The 14002-nt window shown below is 36.1% G+C and overlaps 1 pseudogene; it reads right to left on the reverse strand.

Annotated features, from left to right (window-relative positions):
* Window positions 1–13553: 13553 nt before the first annotated feature.
* Window positions 13554–13672, reverse strand: LOC112483763 (annotated as a pseudogene).
* Window positions 13673–14002: the final 330 nt, after the last annotated feature.

Here is a 14002-nt window from a genome sequence, read left to right on the forward strand (position 1 = left end):
CAGAGAACATGAAAACATCAGTGTTCTTAAATGAAAATCCACATAAGTTGTTATTATCTACTTTTCATGCTGGATCTTTAGTTCTCTCTATTTCTGGGAAGTAAATATTTATTATTTTATTTTGTGTGTCTTTATTTTTTAACTTGATTATTACGTATTTGTTATTTTGTGTTAGTATGATTTTTTGAGGAGTGTGGAGGGTTAAGGGGGACATCTACATTTTTCACCAGTTAGCTAAAAATTACCCTAGGATAGATGTCTCAAAGTGTAATTTCTGGGTTGAAAAACGTGCAATTGAATTTTTGAGCCACTTCTAAATTTTCTCTCCTAAAAGATATTCCATTAACCCTCCCTCCTACTGTGCCCAAGAGTGCCCATTGCCCCACACTCTGTATATATATTATAATTTTGGGAGGAAAACTCTCCCATGTTATGTTATCTAATTTTACTTTTCCTTACCATGAATGCTTTTGAGAATGTCTTTATTTTTATGTTTATTCTGTGACTGCCTGTCCATATTCTTACTGAAAGATTAACATCCTTTTTAACTTTTTTACTTCTTTTACCTCGGTGGATGAGCAATAAATAATTATTGAAGATCATGATATTACCTCATTCTATATTTGCATATAATTAGTGGGATGTAAGCAATACCATTTCTATTTTATAAGGAAAACTTTACACCCTAGAAATAGAAGTTGAGTGATTTAACTATTATGTCCAAAGTCGCATGACTATGAAATTCAGAAATCAAACCTAGGAGTGTGGTTCTAGTGCCGATACTCTAAAAACATTACCTTGTATAGTGAAGCCATCTCTAAAGCTCACCCCAGATGATGTTTAAAGACACAAACAAGATGTGACTTAAAGAAATAAATGGAAATTTTGAGTTGGGGCTAAATACTCAAGATCTTCTCCCTCCAACAGAGAATTTTATTACCTTGGAAGTTGGAACCTATGGACCTGGGACTTTCTTCTAGCTGCAGCAGAACATGGTAAAGTAAGGATGTCTGATAATCACCGCTAAGTGTTACTTAACACAAAGTTTTGAAGAATTGACTATCACAAAAGAAACTGCAAAAGGAAAGGCCTATTGCTTGTCTTTATGTTTCCTAGCAATCGCTATGACCAAACCCACTTTGTATATACTCTGAGGCTCTGACTTCTGTACCTTGGTTAGTAAGAGAACTTTGGCAGCATGAGGTTCCAAGCCTTCTAAATAAGCCAACCAAAGGGATGATTTGTACTGGCAGCTAAGAAAAGCCTCTTTACTCATCATCTCCTTCTCTAAAATACAATTCATTAATTATTTTTCATAATCGTTTATTGAGGCCAGAACTTAAAGTGGAGATACAAAAAGAAGATACCAGGTGGCAGATTACAATAGCTTAAAAGGACTAATAAAAGGCAGTCTTTGGTGTTTAAAACAACTCCCTTTGTCATAATTAGCAAAATGTTAGCTTGAGAGCTCAAAATTTAAACAGAATATGATCTTGCCTTAGATGACCCCTGTTCCCATCTTTTGAAGGTATTCATCAAGTGTGACCACTGCCAGGCATTAGTTTGACCAATTGTCTCAACCTTTTCAACTGAATAATCTTTTCACTACAAGGCATCTACAATATACTTTTCATGTGTGGAAAGAAAATTCATGCTCAACCTGTGAAAACCTAGCAGATGGTACAGTAATTTGTATATACATACATACTTACAGGATATATTCCTGGGGAATGAATCAGATTCATGTTATACCTATTTAAATGTTTCATCATATTTAATTTTAATTCAGTTATTCATAGTTTTAACCTCGGTAAGAACATTCATTATTTAAATTAATAGACAGGTAAATGGCATCAACAAAACTGCAGCATTTAATGTTGGAGATAACTGACATGCATGAAGTCATTGTATTAAAATATTGGTTTTCCTATTGTCTTGCACAGATGGTGCTAGTAATTAATATTATGCAATTTTTTCATCAGGGGATTCCCTGTTGGCAAAATTCACATAGTATATAATAAATTGCAACATTATACCATTTGAATAGCTGATGTGCTTTATAGATTTATTATCAGTAATGTATTATCTCAGATGCAAGTTTTATAATGTTCCTAATGGTCAACGCATTATTGAATTAAATAAATTTTAAAATTTGGGCATTGTGCTCTACTCCAGAAAAAAATCTTAACTGTATACTTGATGATAGATGTGTAACAATGCACTCCATGCCATCTGGTCTGAAAACAATAGCAATTTCAAGATGTAAAGGTATTTAAAAAATTAAAGCTAACTAGGAATAGCATTACTTACCACTTTTAAAAAAGGCCTTTCTGAAGGGAGGTATCTTTCCAGAGTGGATACTAGATATGTTTTTTGACATACCAGCAATGTTAGAGAACCTCGGTAGTGTGGTTATATATAAACACATAACCTTAAAGACAAGTCTAAAACCCTTCTCTCTCTAAGCAAGGAGTCTACTTAGCAAAAATCCTCAATAAGCTGATGTATGACACAATGAGCAAGAGCAGTTCTATAACTTCCATCTACATAAGTCATTCAGCAGTACCCTCAAGTCGAGGCCTTGGAAATATATCTACACCTCCTACAGAAGGCATCAAAAGCAGAAAATTAATGTTAATAAATCTCTTCTTTTGCCTCTTTTAGAGGGATCATAATATAACAAGCCTGTTTCATTTCTGAAGGATTTTTAAATTCAGTCCTTATTTCTAAAGTGGCATGAAAACGCTGTTTAAATTACACTCAACTCTCAAAACAGAAAATTACTGGTCAGAGAATTATCCATTAGCAAATAAGATTTTTTAAGCGAGGAAATACAAAGGTAAATAAAGGGACACATTTTACTTCTGGGCTGTACCTTCTGAAATTAGTGGTGGGTTAGAGCACCTACAAGATACTTCCAAGTCTTTAATGAGCTCCTCTCTGCCAATGGTCCTGGTTCTTAACACAGAAACTTTTTAATTTGGCAGACTAGAATGCAAGGATAGCCTCAAAATCAACTCTTTCAAGGGAACTCGAAGGATAACAATCTTTCACATCACAGTCACCTTTCTAGGTTCATTATTTCTCAGTTTCGTTTATGAGGAAGCAGACCCTTGTAGTCTAATGTGGGGGAACTTGGCAAATAAGTATGTTTTCTTGTCTGAGGAACAACCCTGGCAAATTACACAGACTAGACCGTGTCTGAATGTAGAGCTACGGCATAGGGCTCAGTGCCTGTGAAGACACAAAGTTGGGAATGCTAAATGAATTGAACAAAGTGGAATATCACATCCTTTTTTTTTTTTAATCAAGGAGTCACCAGTATTCACATCCTGCTCTTGAGTTCTGAAGGCTGGTGTGGAATTCTCTAACTCTTTGGGAAAATGCAGCTCAATTATTACCCCTGGCAGAAAAGTAACTCATCCTTAAATAGACCTAGAGCCTGGCTGGGCTTGCAACCCTGTTCTCTTTTTCTATTTAAAAGTTCTTTATATGCTCATCATGAAAGAGTTTAAATTCACATTCATTTTCAAACTAAATACATACTATACCATGTAACACAATTTAAAAGAAAGCTATTATTGTGAAACTTATGATTATAAATATCCATGTCCTGGGTTTTAGTCTCTTTCATTATTAATAAATCGGGCCCTTGGCATTGTTTGCTTTGGCAAAGAAAAAAAAAAAGCAAATGAAATTGATCCCTTAAAATTCCATGATTTGAGAGTCAGCTAATGATGTACAAATTTCAGGTGGGGAAATTAAAATTCAAATTGTGTATAAACTCTAGAACACTGTGGAGAAATAAGCTATTTTAAAATTAATACTAATACCTCATGCTTTATGAATGTTTTCTTAAATAGTAAAAAATGTTTTTTAAAAGATAATTTATCATGAAATAATTAAAACATCCTCTTAACTTTTTATGTTATTTATATGTAGAATATCAATCGAACCTATAAATGAAAACATAAACTTCCAATGCCTCTTATGAAAAAAACCTTGCCTTTGTTAATCAAGCCCGATAGTGCAAAAAATACTATATTTTAGTTAATATGCTTTCAGAAAATAAAATATCAACAAATTCCACAATCCTTAAAGTGTTTCTCTAAATTTTTATTCAGAAAAGTATTTCCAATAATAATGAATAAAGTAATTCAAAAGTATTTGTAGAAATGGCTTTGGAGCTAAATTATAAATAATCTATGAATGTCTGTTACTTTTTATGTCAGAATAGTATGGTGAAAGATCAAACTAAGACAAGAGTGACTTATACATGAACTCAGATCTGTGAGAAATCAGGATGGGTCTCTAATGATCTAACGATAAAGCTCAAAGAAATATATTTCAGGTAAATCATCAAAACCCTACAATTTCCAAAAGAGAAAAAAGCAGGTTTTTGTCCAAGTTTTACACAAATAAATTGCAGCTAGAAATCCGCTGAGGCCCAAACACCTAAGCCCCTCCAGTTGTTTGTCTGTATGTTCCATAAGGGCCCAGAACATGGCTCATATGTCGTGGTCATATGTGTGTTTATAAAGTACAAGCTAATGAAATGTTGAAGATGGAAGGAAAAAAAATACAGGGAGAAAAGGAAAGAAGGAAGAAAGAAGGAAGGAAGGAGAGGCAGGAGGAAGGAAGGAGGGAAAGGAGAAAGGAGAAAATATAGCTTGTAAAAGATAATATCAAAAGACATGTCATAAATTACAGGGAATGGATCAGGATAGGTACCACTGTGTGCCTTGCCCAGTTATTCTCTTTTCGACTCTCTAAGTTCTTGTTTATGTCAAATGTATTATTGGTTTCTCTGAATTTTTAAATTTGTATCATCTATAAAATAGAGTATATATCGTGGCAAAAATAAACACCAAATTGTATGAATGTTAAAAAATTATATTCATTTGGAGTGGCCAAAATTATGTTACTTTAACATGAATTCATATTAAAGTAGTGAACTTGCTTATATGCTTAGATAAACATGGGTACTTGTCTTAAAGAAGGTTGATCAGATTAACTTTTTTCTTAGTCTGGTAAGAACACCTGGCAACAATGTCTAAGTTGTATGCACAAAATGTATTTTAAAGCTAAGCATAATAAATTTGTATTCATACTTGCCACATAATTTCTCCTTATTGGGCCAAAATTGCCTTTTTATTAAAGACATTGCCTTGAATCTCATAACTTGTCTTCTCTTTCTACTCTTCTTTAACTAAGAAGAGAAAAGCATAAAATTATGCGTTTTCCTTCAACAAATGTATTCATTATAATCTAGGTGACTTGCATTTCCAAAATTCCTTCTAGGACCTAACAGATTTTAATGGTCAGTTTATTTACACTGAATATAACAGGTACAGTTAGAGTAAATGTCTTTACCCAAACAAAGGGTAAGAAGACAGTATATCTATTTCTCTTGACCTTTTAAATTTTATTCTAAGACATTTACCTTGGACTTACGTTTAGTTGTATCTTCTCTCTCCACTAACTCACATGCTTAGAGGTGAGGCCTAGCACCATTGTAGACCACTTTATCTGTGCTTCCACTCCAGCCCTTTCACTGGTTCAGAGGGCCATCCCTTCAACTCCTGCACGTGTCGCAGCAGTTGGGACTTGCTGCAACCGAGATGTGGGCAGTTGGAGGCCCCTCACCCTGAGGTGTCTGGGAGTTCACTCATCACCACTCACCACCAACCCCCAGCGCTGGCAAACTACAGCCAATGACTGTGCAGTGAGGAACACAAAAGCCCGGATCCTTGTATCAGAGGAGGGCAAACTGTGGTGCTTTGGGATCAGGCTGAAGCTAGACTTCTCCAGAAATGACTTCATTAATTTCTTCCCCTTGTCTATTTTGCTTCCTTCACTCCAGCAAAGATTTCTCCTGAGAGCAAAGCATAATAAATCTCTTGTGCATGAATTCCGTTCTCAGGCTTTGCTTCTAGTGAACTCACCCAGCATTGCCCTTCAGTGTGAGATTTCAGAAAAATTCTTTACAACTCGAAGCCTCACATTCTCCTTCATGAACTGGTGATGGTGACACTTAATCTCCATCACAGAATTGTCGTGATTCACAAATATACATACAGATACTTAAAAGGATTGTGTAAATGTAAGCATTTTCAGTCAGCGCTCCTCAATTTTATTTTCTTTAAAATATTGAGACAAGCAATAGTATCCACTTTATACAGGAACCACTTTAAACGACTATTTCTATGTGTCAGCATTGAATGTGATTTTTTTTTTCTGTTAGGATGGAATTATTCTAAGCTGAATAGAAGAGAATTTAAGTCACATATATTGAAAAAGCTGTCATTGAGCTACTGAGAGCTAGAGCCAGGACCCTCCGACACAGCTCATAAAGATGCCAACAACTGACCCAGTAACAATCATAATTCCCTTCCCCCACATTCCCCTTCCACTGCCTAGGCATGGAGAGAGAGTCTCAGGGTAGAGAGGCAAAGGAGTGCAAAGGCTACCTGAGAGGACTTACCCTCCACCCCGCCCCGCCCCGCTTCCCTCCTCTCCCTTCTGAAATGGTCCACTGCCTCCCCATGGAGGCCAACCGAGTTATAGAATTCTAGAAGCTGATACTGTTTCCTGGTCCTTGTCTGAAGGTTTGCACTTCTGGGTGTTCACTTCACTAGAGGGGTACTGAGCATGGAAACTGATTCCTGGGAGAATGACATACGCCTTCGATCTGGATAGTTCCCAAAGTGGGAGACCTGCTGATGCAGTCCTGCCGCAGGGGCGAGGGGCTGCTGTGCGCTGTAGAAAGGCGGAAGGTCTCTGCTCCGAGTGGCATTGGAGCGGCAGCGCGACCTGGGCGGGCCAGATGCACGTGCCAGCAGGGGCTGACAGGAGAATATCTTCTGTTTTCTGAAAGAGTTTTCAGGGAAGAAGGGGCTGGACGGAAGCTGAACATGATCTCAAAAATTTTTACATCATGTCAGCCCAAAGCAGAATCTGAAGGAGCCACAGCAAGGCAAAGGAAGCCTCTACACAATTGATTTAGGGCCAGTGATATAAGCGAACCCCACATCATCCTCCTTTCCGTCTTTCTAGCCTCCAACTGTATAGAAGCTAGACCAGAAAGAGAAGTGATATATTGGTGGGGGGTTGGGGGGCGGGGAGGACTGAGAAGGAATAAAACAGAACTATCTCCCCTTGAGGATCCTATTGATGACAAATCTGATCAGAATGGGGATTACTCTGAATTGGATAGAAAATTTATAAAATGCACTAGACTAAATTTTAATAATTAAGAATGACCAAAAAGTTATGAAATCTGCCCAAGATTCCATTAAAGACACAAGACAGAACAATTTCATAGAGTACAGCTAGAAGCAGTGATTAAAAAGAATCATATTATTTTATACTCTACTGAATTAAACTCTCCAAAAAATAGTTGTACATCAGTAGATAATGTGACATGAAAATCATCCAAACTGAGTAAGACTGCAAAGTATTATAACTAAGGTATATGGATCGGTCCTCAAGAATCACAGCGGAGCGAGGGAGTCCATTTAGGGGTTAACAACATGATTTTTAATGTCATGCCAAATGGAGTTATAATTGCAGTCCTTTACTTATTAGCTAAATGAAGTTCTCCACTTATTAGCTGAGTGAGTCTAGACAAGTTTCTTACACTCACTAAGCCTTGGTTGGCTGATCTGAAATTGTGCTACAAAGGGGCAGATTAACCAATCGGAATTCATCAAGGCCTGCTACTCAAAGGCTGCTCTATGGTTCCACCCTCTTTATTGCTGCTGGTAGTTGTTGGTTCCCTCTCCCACCCCCATAATACACTATTAGATTAAAAAAATAAGATTTCCCTTCAGCTGATAGTTTTGAAGATTATGCTGACTCAGGGTTTAAAAAGAAAGATGTAAATGACTTGTAAAGCAATCATTGCCTGCAGGCTGGATCTGGCACATTTCACAAATTCTAAGAGCTCACATGATTCCACAAATACAGGAACAGCCAGAATAGGCAGCATCATGGCCTCTGGGCTGAGAGTAGTCTATATGTACCTCTCTAAGTGTTAACTCTTGCAAGGTTATATCTGCTAGAGAGGGTAGCTTTAAAGCGCTGAATGGACTAGTGGTAACCCTGATTATTGTCCTAAGTATGCATAAAATACAGACTGCTGAGAATGAAGCTATGTTCAGCAAACCTCTTGTGACTTTTGCTGTAACCTTCCAAGAAAGAAATGGAAATAGGTAAGTAAGAAAGATTTTGAGGATGTAAGTGTAACAAGTGGGAGAAAAATTTGGAAAAGAGGCCACAAGATAAAACTAAATATGGTTCTAAAACTCTCTTCTAGAAATCTAGAAATCTAAAACTAAATATGGTTCTAGAAATCTCCTCTAGAAATCTCCTCTGTTATAAAATGAATCAAACCTTTTAAAAAACTATTTATCACAATATCTGTTAAAAATCTGATGTTTCTGCTATTATCAGTATATTGTATTCTCTTTAGCTAGATTATGGTACTTGGAGTACAGGAACAGTCATTATTTTTGAGTCAAAATAATTAGTCACTCAGTCTTCTGTAGTTCTCAATATGGAGTAAACAACAACAAAAAAACCTGATTTGTTCATTATTAATACTTTCTGGTTAACTAGAATATGAACAAGATAATGTGAAGAAATACAGATGTATTGTTTATAAGGCAAAATATGATCTCTCTAATGATGATATCATTATCAGAAGGGATTTCTTGTTTATAAAAAGCCTGAATAGAGAAGAGTGGAGCCAAGTCATGAAAAGAAAGAATAAGCTCTTGGTGATATCACATAAGACTGCCAGTCACGTCTGGTGCTAATCTCACCCTTCTTTTCAGTTATGGAAACAAAAGTTTTCTTTCTTTGCTAAGATTTTGGTTACTTGTTACCAAAAATTGGTATTAAATTGGTATTGAATTGCTGTCCTAATTGGTGGAGATGGAAACTGTTCAACATAAATCATTTGGAGAAGTAGCAAGGATAGAAACATTAAGAGATTATCATACTGTTTTCTTAAAGGTCGTACAGGGGAAAGCTGGGACAGTTCAGATGAAATTATAACAACAGTTCCATAGCCAGTATCTAAAAAAGATGATAAGTTAATAATGGTAGAACATTCTAAATTAAAGAAATTAAAGAAATCGTATAGCTATACAATCACAATCTCAATATTAGATGTATGGAGAAGTATCCAAAAATTAAAGCTGACTCTGTTTCATGATACTAAATTAACCACCATCTGTTTTGCTATAACTGAATGGCTTAATTTCCCCGAAACTCTTAGCTATCAAAAATTGTGTTACAAAAATCATTGTTTTAGAGGAAAGGAGAGGTTAGAGAGTAAATAGTGGCAGACTCACAATAGCAATTTTTTCTTAAAGATATTTCAATGATAATGGATTCTCTTGTTAGAAGTATATTCTGTACTGAAAGCTAAAATAATAAATTGATTGATCAAAAATGAGAAAATAAACCCAAACACCACTGAGCAAATCTCGAAGAGCATTTACTTATATGAAAGCATTTCTAGATTATTAAGATACATTTAAAAATAGGTCTCAACTATAAATAATATAATGAAAGCATCCTCTGAGAAGCCAACCATTCAAAGTGGTTAGATGTTTGCATGAACAAGCAATAGGCTATTTCCTATGTAAATATTATATTGTCCACAGAGGCATAATGCAAATATATTTTCCTAACTACCAGTTGAGTTAGGTACATGGGACTGGTAAAATAGAGGAGTACTTTTAAAAATGGACATTTGTTTGCAAATTTCAACCTGATTTGTTAGGGTTACCTCTAACAAACTTGAACTGTAAAGGGGTAGCTACAAAAGATGGGATAAGAGGCACATATGTAAAAACCCATTCTGGTGAGAAGAGGTTTGAAACCCAGCTTCGGGAATTGAGGTTCGAGTCGCTGTGCACCCAAAGGTGGATTTGGGGCCCGGTAAGTGATTTGAATAAGTTAGTGAATAAATTAGAGGGCCCTGCAGACCTGGAATGAGCCTCCTAGTCAACTGCACCAGTCGTTGTCCCGAAGAGGCCTCTGGCCCAGTGGCCGGGAGGTTCTTCAGCTGAGAACTGGGAGGATTAGGGGGTCTGGAGAGCGAGGTCGGATAAGGTCACAGAGAGGACTGAGACTTGAATGCTTCTCACAGGCATCCCCTCCTTATCCCTGGAGGGCCCTGCTCCACTCTATTCTGGTTAAGATGGCTCAGTCCTGAGCATCCCAGTCACTCCAGTGCGGCCTCTGCAGCACAAGCATCCTGCTTGAGTGGCCCTGCGTTCACCTGGTGCTGGCATCCTGCTGCTCCCACCCAGGTACTCTAGAGGGTGAAGGGTAGGCAGAGAAACTGTTTGAAATCTTGGGCCTCTGCCTAATCTGATTCTGAGAGAGCCGCCAATCCCCCCTCTACTCTGAGGCCTCAGTTTCCACATTCTTAATCCACCAACTAGAGAAGACAGGAAAAAGAAATTCTAAAAAGTTACATGAACTGCTAAGGATTGCCTCAGGAAAATATAACTCAGAGGTAATTAAACTTCCAAAAATGCTAATACTACTACTAAGAACAATAATAATACAATAGAAATGATAGCAGTAGGAGTGGTCTTTTAAAATGCATATTAAATGAATATGAGGAAGGGATTGGTCCACCTGGGAGAACAGACAGCATAAAGTGAACAAATGATAGAAACTAATGTGCTTCTACTTCATCCCTGTCTTTTATCAAAGAGAGCTAAACTGAAAAAGGCAAAACAAACATGATTGAGGGAATTAAAACCTGAGATAAATGAGGAGAAAGCAAAGTACCAGGATGCTGTAGCAAGAGTTCAAGTCTCAGTCCAGAAAAGCTGCATCCCACAGTACTAAAAGAACTTACAGCTGTGTGCCTGCAACCATACTAGTAATTTCTGTGACATCTTCAGTAGAAGGAATGCCAGAAAACTATTGACAGTTAAACGTTCAATTAAAAAAAAAAAAGATAAATTTGAATGCCAGGAAGCTTGATTTTTATATTTTTCAAAATTCTGGGATTTATTATTAAATGGTTTTAAAAAAAATTTTAGAAAAGAAAGCGATGATCATTAAGAGCCAGTAGAGGTTCACCAAGAATAAGCTATGAATTTCTATTCGCTCAGAAATATTGTAGGAAAGGGAAATAAGTTGACAACAGTGTCTTCCAGTTCCCTTACTTCCTGTGTGACTGTGCTCACAAATACAACAAGACAACTGAACTATAACACATGGCTGCATAAGGTGAAATCTTTTGTACAAACTTGTATAAAACACTTAAGAGACCTATAGATGATTAAGGCAGTAGAACACGGTGATTAGAAGCAGAGACTGTGGAGCTAGACTGTCTGGTTTTGCCACTTTGTGACTTTGGGCAAATCATGTCATTTCTCTGCACCTATGCATTTTAAAGCACAAATAGTAATAGTATCTAACTCATAGATTTCTTGTGAAGATTTGATGAATAAATACCTGAAAAACATTTTTAAAAGTGTCTGGCACAAAGGAATAAATAAATGTTAATTTTTATTGTCTCTATTATATCTCAGATTAGGACAAAGTAGAGAAACAGACTTTAGGAAACTATTTGTATATTTGATTGAATGAACAAACACAAGTAAGTAGTACTGATTAATGAATTGATATCAGCATTATTTATCATTCATTTAAACGAATGCTGAGTACCTACTATGTATCAGGCACTTCAGTAGGCACTAAGGGCACAGAGATGGAAAGAAAGTCATTGAAGAAAGACGTTAGTGTTATGACAAACGATTCTTCTTTGTTCAATGTTTTCAGTATTAATTTATATGCGATGTAGGTATGTTTTGAGAAATCCAAATGATACAAAGCTAGAATACAGTATAAATACATTGGGTGGCAAAATCAGAATAGAAAGATATTTTGAAAAATAGAGCACAAAGTCTAAACTAAACTAAAATTTAATAGAAATAAAGCTAAATAATATTTATATTTGAAAATATAATTTTTATTGAAAATCATGTATACTAATGCAGACAGATTATAAATTGGAAAAGGAAAAAAAAGAGAAGGAAATATCTTTAATTCTACCATCTATAGTATTTTTGTGTAAGTATATATCCCTATAATCATTTTACTATATGTATAGGTATGAATATCTTCACAATACATAAATATATATACACATAAATATTTCATATGTAAAAGTATATATACATGTAAATCCACTTAAAATGAATTGGTTTATATTTACTGTACTTTGTAACATGTTTATTTCATCTTAAAATTAACATAATTTCATGTCATTAAATAGCCTTCAATACAGTGTTTAGTAATACCAGGCATTCCATTCCAGTTTTACTCTCACAAACAGCTGACACATGACAGAGGCTGACTGCTGAATACCACACCCATTTCCTCTTCTTCCTGTGCACTCAGCTAGACTACATTTATTCAGCCTCCTTTGCAATTAGGTGGAACTCTGTGACTAAACTATAGCCAGTGGAAAATGAATAAATGAATGGGAGCTTCTCATGTGTGATTTCCCATGCTTTTTCCTCTTTGATCCAAATAACTTTGGAATCACAAGTTAAAAATAGTAAAGCTACAAGATGGAAAGATCCTGAGACCCGAATCATCATTGAATGGAAAGACTTTAGATGAATGAGAAATAAACTTCTTTTGTCTTTGAGCCATTATACAATTTTTGGTTGGTTGTCATAGCAACTAACATTACCTTGACTAATATATGATAAGTGTACCACCATGTCTCCTCTCCTACTAAAAAAAAAATAGACATCATAAGTTTTAAAACTTTGTTAACTTTAAACTGATAAAATGCTTTCTAGTTGTTACTTCAGTTTGCATTCTTTTGATGATTAGAGATGACATAGTGAGGTGAGTGGCATGTCATAAATGGTGAACAATTTCAACATGATAAAAGATCAAGGGGTTTAGTTGATTAATATGTATATAAGTGTACAAGTGGCATGGGAAATTGATGCTCATAACAGGGGAGGAAATAGCCTCGTGAAGTTGTCCAGTAGTCAGACCAGAGCTGGACCTCAGGTATGGACACAACTCCTTAGAGGGGACACCAGTGAACTGTACATTCTCTCACTGAGGAGGACCAGGATATTTTTCTGGGAATACAGATAACTTAAAGAGGCAGGGCTGCCATGACTTAATAATGGTAATGAGGATGACACAAACAGGCACCTCTTGGCATTAATTTAGCATGAAAAACAGGTAAATTGACTTTTACATTGAGCATTATATTTTAAAATGGAAGAGAAGTAGAAACCACAGTTGTTGGAGAGATCATATCACACTCTAAATGTATCTGGTTTGCATCCATTGCTTTTCCCAACATACTACAACACACATGCAGAAATGCACACACGCATACACACACACACACAATCACATATTCTATTAGTATTTATTGGAAGAAGTTAACTTTTATTTATTTTTTTAAGCGAGGCAACCCTTGGTTGACCTCACAGATTACAAGGACCTTGTCATCTTACAATCCCTTATTCTTTTATTTTTTACGCCTACAGCACCTGGTCTTCCTAGGTGGTCTCCCATCGAAGTACTAACCAGGCCCAATCCTGCTTAGCTTCTGAGATCAGACAAGATCGGGTTTGTTCAGGGTAGCATGGCTGTAGACTGGAAGAAGTTGACTTTTAAAGGACAAAGACTAATAGTAAACCTAATCTTTATTAAGTGCTTAGTTTGTGCCAGACCTCATTTTAAGTACTTTATATATATGAACAAATTTACAGTAATTCACAACTATACTTTAAGGGAGATTCTATTATTATCTCTGTTGCATAAGTAAGAAAACTGAAGCACAGAGAGGGAAGTGGTTTGCCTGGTATCACACAGTGAGTGAATGGTGCAGCTGGGATTTGAACCATGTAGTCTGGCACCAGAGCCCATGTAATTAAACCACAACTTTAATGTAAGGCTGAAAATTGAAATCACTAAAATAAACTAA

The sequence above is a fragment of the Pteropus alecto genome, unplaced genomic scaffold, assembly GCF_000325575.1.
Source record: "Pteropus alecto unplaced genomic scaffold, ASM32557v1 scaffold164, whole genome shotgun sequence".
Taxonomy (NCBI): Eukaryota; Metazoa; Chordata; class Mammalia; order Chiroptera; family Pteropodidae; genus Pteropus; species Pteropus alecto.